General features: G+C 47.5%; 1 pseudogene; it reads left to right on the top strand.

Moving 5' to 3' along the window:
• The first annotated feature begins 316 nt into the window (after positions 1-316).
• LOC146853857 (uncharacterized) lies at positions 317-7,159 on the top strand (annotated as a pseudogene).
• The last annotated feature ends 360 nt before the right edge of the window (positions 7,160-7,519 follow it).

Below are 7,519 nucleotides of genomic sequence, written 5' to 3'. Positions count from 1 at the left end.
GTATATGATATACCACTTTACAAGGGACATATCAGTAATTCGCGAAAAATGTGAATCTTGAAAACACCGCTACAAGATCATTGTATGTTTGTCAAGTGTAAATACCTTTTAGCGGCTTTCCATTAGCCAGGAAGATACTGAACTGAGTAGTTTGTCATCATAAAATAATACCAAGAGAGGAAGTCAAAGTATTGTCTGTGTGAGAAAGACGCACAGCTCAATTTCCATATTTAAAGTGTATTTCAATCTGTACTCCACAGTATGTACTTCTGTTGAATGTGCAAATAATTATTCAAGACTATTGGAAGCAGTAAAAATGATGCCAGTGAATAAAGGAGGACAGCTTGGAAAAGGAGAAAAACATGGGCCATACAGAAAATGGTTATTAGAGGTAAGCGCACATTATAAAACATTACACCAAATCTGTTCAGAGGACACTTCAATCTACAAAACAGATTTACTCACAATGGCCAGTAACCTCAGAATATACTCTCTTCTATAATGACAATTTGTATTAAAGTCTGCTTTCTACACCAGTCACTTTCAACTGAACATTTTCCCGGATTGCCTAGAGGTTTGTGTTTTGAGATTAGGATGATATCAATTGTCCAATTTAAAGAGACTCTAAGATGCAGTTGATAGTACTTCAGATGGCTCTTCTTTCTTTTTGAGGCAAGAGTGTGAAACAGGCTTCCTTGCAAAGAGTATGAGCTGCTCTGCATGAGTTTGGTTTTACCCTGCTGTTTTCTTTCTTCTGATAGTTTAGTTAGGCAAGCCCTTAATACATGTAAGTAATTAAATAATTATTAGCTATGTACTTAATATATTACTGTAATCGTCTTCAAATTCATGTTCTGCAGAAACAAAGCATTGCGTTTTGGAATTAAATGGTGCAGTAAGTTTAACGTGATCACAAAGTTATATTGTCCAGTTTTGAGAATACATTATTAACATAATAAGCCACCAAACCAGCTTCTCTGATTTGCATGAGGCCAAATCAATAGCACCACACTCAACCATCTGGAGGTTCTTGTACCAAAATACCAAAACACTATTTGTTCATTTTCATGTCCCATCCTAATAGCCATGCATATGTGGTGAATGCACACAGGACACTAAATAATTAATGCTGTGGGTACAAGAATTGCTCGGAAAGTGGGGGACTTTTAGAAGTCACAAAAAGTCCTGTGCTACACGTTACCAGGTGCAGAATTGAATTAATTTGTCCTTTTTCTGCATGAGAGTAGACAGAACATTTCATTAAAAAAGCAGATATCAACATTATACAATATGCAGCACTGAAGAAAGTAAAAGAAGGATCCTTGCAGACTTCAAGCACAGCAGATGACAATATCCCCAAAGATACAGTATCAATCAATCAATCATTTAATTTGTAAAGCGCACTACTTACCTGTAAGGGTTTCAAGGCACTGGTGGAGGGGGGTGCTGCTGCTATTGGTCGAAGAGCCAGGTCTTTGGTTTGTCATAGTTAGAGGGGGAGGGTGTTCCAGGTCTCGGTGGCACGGTGGGAGAAGGACCTGCCTCCGGAAGTGGCTCTACGGATGCGCGGGACCGTGGCCAGGGCGTGGTCAACAGAGTGGAGTTTCCTGTTGGGTACATAGAAGGAGAATTGACTGTTGAGATAGGCTGGGCCGGTCTTGTGGAGTGCCTAGTGTTCGTGGATCAGGAGCTTGAAGGAGATTCTCCTTTCGACGGGGAGCCAGTGCAGGTTCCTCAGGTGGGGGGTGATGTGGTCGCGGCGTAGGACGTCGAGGATCAGGCATGCAGAGGCGTTTTGGATTCTTTGCAGTCTGTTGATGAGCTTGGACGAGGCTCCGGCGTAGAGGGCGTTCCCGTAGTCGAGTCTGCTGCTGACTAGGGCCTGGGTGACTGTTTTCCTTGTGTTTGTCGGGATCCATCTGTAGATCTTGCGGAGCATGCGGAGGGTGTTGAAGCAGGTGGAGGAGACAGCGTTGGCTTGTTTGGTCATGGTGAGTTTTGAGTCGAGGATGACTCCCAGGTTGCGTGCGTGGTCGGTGGGGGCTGGGGGGGTCCCCAGTGATGCGGGCCACCATGAGTCGTCCCATGCTGAGGGTTTGGACCCGAGGATGAGGATCTCCATCTTGTCTGAGTTCAGCTTGAGTCGGATTTCCTTCATCCAGTCGGCGACTGCCTTCATTCCCTGGTGGAGGTTGGTTTTGGCGGTGAGAGGGTCCTTGGTGAGGGAGAGGATCAGCTGAGTGTCGTCAGCGTAGGAGATTATATTGAGGTCGTGCTGTCAGGCGATGCATGCTAGTGGTGCCATGTAGACGTTGAACAGTGTAGGGCTGAGGGAAGATCCTTGTGGGACGCCACAGATGATCTCGGAGGCCTTGGACCCGAACGGGGGGAGGCGGACTCTCTGAGTTCTGCCCGAGAGGAAGGAGGTGTTACAGTCCAGGGCCTTCTTCTGGATCCCTGCATCTTGGAGTCGCGTGCATACTGTGCGGTGGCAGACGGTGTCGAAGGCAGCGGAGAGATCCAGGAGGACGAGGGCCGCTGTCTCGCCATTGTGAAGAAGGATCCTGATGTCGTCTGTGGCGGCGATGAGGACGGTGTCGGTGCTGTGGTTGCTGCAGAATCCTGATTGGGAGGGGTCCAGGATGTTGTTTTTGAGGTGACGGGTGAGCTGGGTGTTAACTATCTTCTCGATGACCTTTGCTGGGAATGGAAGCAAGGAGATGGGTCGGAAGTTCTTTAGGCCGCTCGGATCCGCCTTGGGTTTCTTCAGTAGGACGTTGATCTCTGCGTGCTTCCAGTTCTCAGGGAAGGTAGCGGTCTCGAAGGAGAGGTTGATGATTTTGCGCAGGTGGGGTGCGATGGAATTACTGGCTTTGTTGAAGATGTGGTGTGGGAGAGGGTCGGACGGGGACCTGGAGTGGATTGTGCTCATGGTCTTGATTGTGTCCTCGATGCTCACATTGGCCCAGGTTGTCGGGGTTTGAAGCTGTCATGGATGTCGGTGATTTTCCAGTGAAAGAAGGTGGTGAGGGAGTCGCATAGGGCTTACGATGGCGGGATGTCGTTGGCGCTGGAGCTGGGGTTGGAGAGTTCCTTCACGATGGTGAAGAGTTCCTTGCTGTTGTGTGTGATGTTGTCAAGGCGGTCTGTGAAGGAGGTCCTTTTGGCGGTCCTGATGAGGTGGTGGTGGTTGCGGATGGCGTCTTTGTGGGCGGCGCGGCTGTCTGGCATCTTGTTATTGTGCCATATGTTCTCCAATTTCCGGCAGGTGTGCTTTGAGTCGAGGAGTTCCGGGGTGAACCAGCTGACTCTTTTGCTGGTGTCTATGTTGGTGGGTTTTTTCGGCGGAGCTATGGTGTTGGCGCAGTCGTTCATCCAGCGTTTGAGGGTGAGTGCACCATCATCGGGGTTGGTGGGGTTGGTCAGGGGTTGAGTGCGAGGCTTGTCTGTAGTTGTTCTTCAGTGACTTTCTAGCACATGCATCAAAAATGCCATTTGCGATTCCTTATTAGCGAAAAATAAGGATTCGCTAATAAGGAATTGCAAAAGCCTATGCATGTAGAAATTGCTTACAAAATAGCGATCTCTAAATATTTCTTAATTGCGAGTCACATATTGCGAGTTGCAATTAAGGAATACCTCCCCATTCATTCCTATGGGCCTAGAGGCCCATAGGAATGAATGGAAGGAAGTTCTCAATTTGCGATTCTCAATTAGAGAATCGCAAATTGAGAATGCAATTTCAAGGGTGCAAGGGTGTCAAAATGACACCCTGTTGCACCCCTGAAATCGATCTGTGTACAAATGTTGCGCACACACATGTCCAAAGGACATGTGTGTGTGTAACCTACCACTTTGAAAAATGCACTTTCGTGCATTTTTCAAAGTTTTTGCAAATTACCATGAAGTTCAACTTCATGGTAATTTGCGCCCCCTATCAGCGAAATCGCTAATTATTTTACTTTAATGCATTGCATTTAAGCAATCTCAATTTGCGATTCCTTAAATGCAATCGCAATTTGAGAACTCGAAATTAATTGCGAATTCTCAAATTGCAAGTGCCTTGACCCTTCATGCATCCGAAATGCTCTTTTTGCGGGCGCAAAAGGCTGATTTTTGCGAATTGCACCGTTTGCGCTCGCAAAAATGGTTGCTGCATGTGCCCCTTTGCCCCAGCAGCGGCGGGGGGTCTGAAGGGTGCGGTGGTGTTTGAGGGGTTTTTCGGAAGGAGAAGTGGATGCAGTGGTGGTCTGTCCAGGTGAGTTCGGCGGTGTGGCTGAAGGTGACGTGGGGGCTTGAGGAGAAGATGGCATCAAGCGTGTGACTGGCGATGTGGGTGGGCGTCGTGACCAGCTGTTTCAGTCCGAGGTTGGCGCGGTTGTCGATCAGGGTGGAGGAGTTGTTGTTGTTGTTGTTCTCCAGATGATAGTTCAGGTCTCCGAGAAGGATGTAGCCGGTGGAGGTCAGCACGTGCGTGCTGATGAGGTCAGCGATGGAGTCACAGAATTGAGGCCGGGGTCCTGGCGGTCTGTAGATGAGGGTGCCTCTTAGGGTGGTCTTGGGGTCCGTGTGGATCTGGAAGTGCATGTGTTCGGCGGTGCTGAGGGTGTCGTTGGTGTTTGTTGAGACCCTGATGGTGTTTTTGTGGACGATGGCGATTCCTCCTCCGGCCCTGTTGGTGCGGTCTCTGCGGGTGATCTTGTAACCATCGGGGATGGCTATGGCGATGTCTGGCGAGGAGGCTTCGTTCATCCAGGTCTCGGTCAGGAAGGCGACATCCGGGGATGCGGTGTTGAGTAGGTTCCAGAGTTCGACGGCATGTTTGTGTGCGGAGCGGGTGTTGATCAGGATGCATCTAAGCTGGTTGGGTTCCGTCGTGGCAGGCGTCTCTGCAATTTCGAGGCAGGAGAAGCTGCAGTTCAGGCAGGTGAAGGGGCCGTGGGTGCTCTTTGGGGCGGCCTTGCAGCCGGTGTGGGTCCTTCCTGGGTTGAGAGCGACGAGGGTGTTGGCGTCGTAGCAGCGGCGGTCTTTGTGGCTGCTGCGGGGTGCAGGGGTCTGGTGCTGGGCGCGGTCCAGGTGCAGACAGGTGCAGACAGGCTTGCCTTAGGCGCGCCTTTGGTGTGCCAACGGTGCGCCCGCTACACGCGGCCGTGCAGCGGCTGCCATATATGGGGAGGAGGGGAGGGAGGAGCAGACGGGTTGCGCAAGGTATGTTAGCAGGGGCAGCGAATGGGCGCGGAGGGGGCTGGGGCCACAGGGGAAGCAGTGGCGGGGGCAGGGGAGCGGAGCGGGGCGATCTCAGGAAGGAAACGGGCAGGGGCAGGGATCAGGAGGGCATGGAAGTCAGCAGCGGGGCACAGAATCAGGGGGGCAGCAGCAGAGAAGAGTGGTGCACAGAATCAAAAGGGGGCAACAGCAGAGAAGAGCGGGGCACAGAATCAATTAACGGGGCACAGAATCAGGCAATGGGGCAACAGCAGAGAAAAACGGGGCACAGAATCAAGCAATGGGGCAACAGCAGAGAAAAACGGGGCACAGAATGGAGCAATGGGGCAACAGCAGAGAAAAACGGGACACAGAATCAAGCAATGGGGCAACAGCAGAGAAAAACGGGGCACAGAATCAAAGGGGGCAGCAGCAGAGAAGAGCGGGGCACAGATTCAAAAGGGGGCAACAGCAGAGAAAGGCGGGGCACAGAATCAAAAGGGGGCAACAGCAGAGAAGAGGGGAGCACAGAATCAGTTAATGGGGCACAGAACAGAGCTGCAAGTGGAGGGCAGGGGGGCACAGAGAAGGAGCGGACAGGCAAAGAAGGCACAGTGGAACGGATACAAACCAGGGCCACCACTGGCCACCAGGGATGAGGCGCAGGTGGAAGCCTGCGGGTGGTGGAGGACCTCGACTTTGGCGGCGATCAGGACACTACAGCAGGGGTGCAGGCGGAGCTGCAGCACGGGGGAGCGACCTACCAGGAAGGTCAAGTTATATACTCCTTTTTAAACCACTCGCATTAACAATTTGATGCATGAAAGTATATAGTTTGAAAGCACATCACTTGCAAAAATGAAGGTCATCATCAACCCACATTGAGTTTCGTCCACAGAAAATGTAATTGGTTACTGACACATAATACATTTGCAAACTAATTAAACATATTTTGCTTACTAAATGTACAATGACGTACTTTCTTTTGTTATAGTTCTTCATACATCACCTTCTGCAGAGCAGTGTACATTGCATTCAGACAACAGTACAGCATTACCAGATTATACCCCACCAGTAGATGTTACAGATGAAGATCCAATTGACGCTGTTTGGGATACGCTTTGTAGCAGCTTAAAAAGTGAAATGGATGCTCAGTTTAAAGATGATTTAATTATTGACTTGGATTCTGGTTTTGAACAACGTATGGCTCAAGTTGGATATACCATTCAAAATGAGTACGAAGAAATTCAAATTTGTTCTGATCAAACTAATACCAGAGATGAATCATCACCTATTTTTTGAGGGTTCCAACAAATGCTTTGGGGTGGTCATGCTATTGCTTTGTTGCTTTATTATTCGTTTTCGCTTGAGTTATGAGGCAGCTGACTATATGCTGACTCTCATCTATTTGCTCTGGCCACATGATAATAGAATGTTCAGAACTATGCATCACCGTCACAAATATATCAAAAAAAGGCTAAGGCCCCAAATATTACTTACTATTGTGCCACTTGCTATACACATGTTGATAAAAAACACCAAGACCTGTCCTAACCAACACTGTGTGAAAGATTTGATTCAAAGTGACTCAGTGTCTTATTTCATTCAGCATAGCCTAATTGCACAGTTACAGTCTATGTGTAGGCAAAAACATTTTACAGAAAAGGTGAGGAAACATCAATTTGATCACTATTTGGAGAATGAGAAACAAACAATGAAAGATGTATATGATGGGTACATTTATTTGGATTTATTCAAGAGTGGATTCCTGAAAAACCCCAACAGCCTTTCATTTGCAATGAACACAGATGGCGTTCCTGTATTTAAAAGTTCCAAAATATCAATGTGGTCAGTGTACTTAATGGTAAACGAGCTACCTGAATCTCAAAGAAAGCTGCGTGAAAATATATTACTATATTTCAATTTAAGCTTTATTTCGACAGAAATGTCATAACAGCTGCAAAACAAGAGTGACATTTCTATTGTTTTTTCTTAAAAAGAGAGTGCAAATGTTCAACATGTGTGGTTAGCATGGACATTAGTGTAGCCAGCTAGTCAGTTAGCATCTTCTGTCTAAAATACATATGACATATTAAAAATGTTGATAAAAAGAGAATAACAATGATAAATATGTACATAATTATCCTAAAAAACAATATAAAAACAATCAATATTTCATCATTGAAGGCAAGCAGTGATACAGTACTTGAAAAGACATTCCATTTGCTTAGGCTGACAACCGGAATTTAACAAATAAAGTTCTTGTGCGTGATAATTCTAGCATCAATACTGATGTGGCTTTAGAGTCCCTGCT

Source organism: Triturus cristatus, chromosome 4_1 (genome assembly GCF_964204655.1).
Source record: "Triturus cristatus chromosome 4_1, aTriCri1.1, whole genome shotgun sequence".
Taxonomy (NCBI): domain Eukaryota; kingdom Metazoa; phylum Chordata; class Amphibia; order Caudata; family Salamandridae; genus Triturus; species Triturus cristatus.
This window is presented reverse-complemented; position numbering and strand designations above follow the sequence as displayed.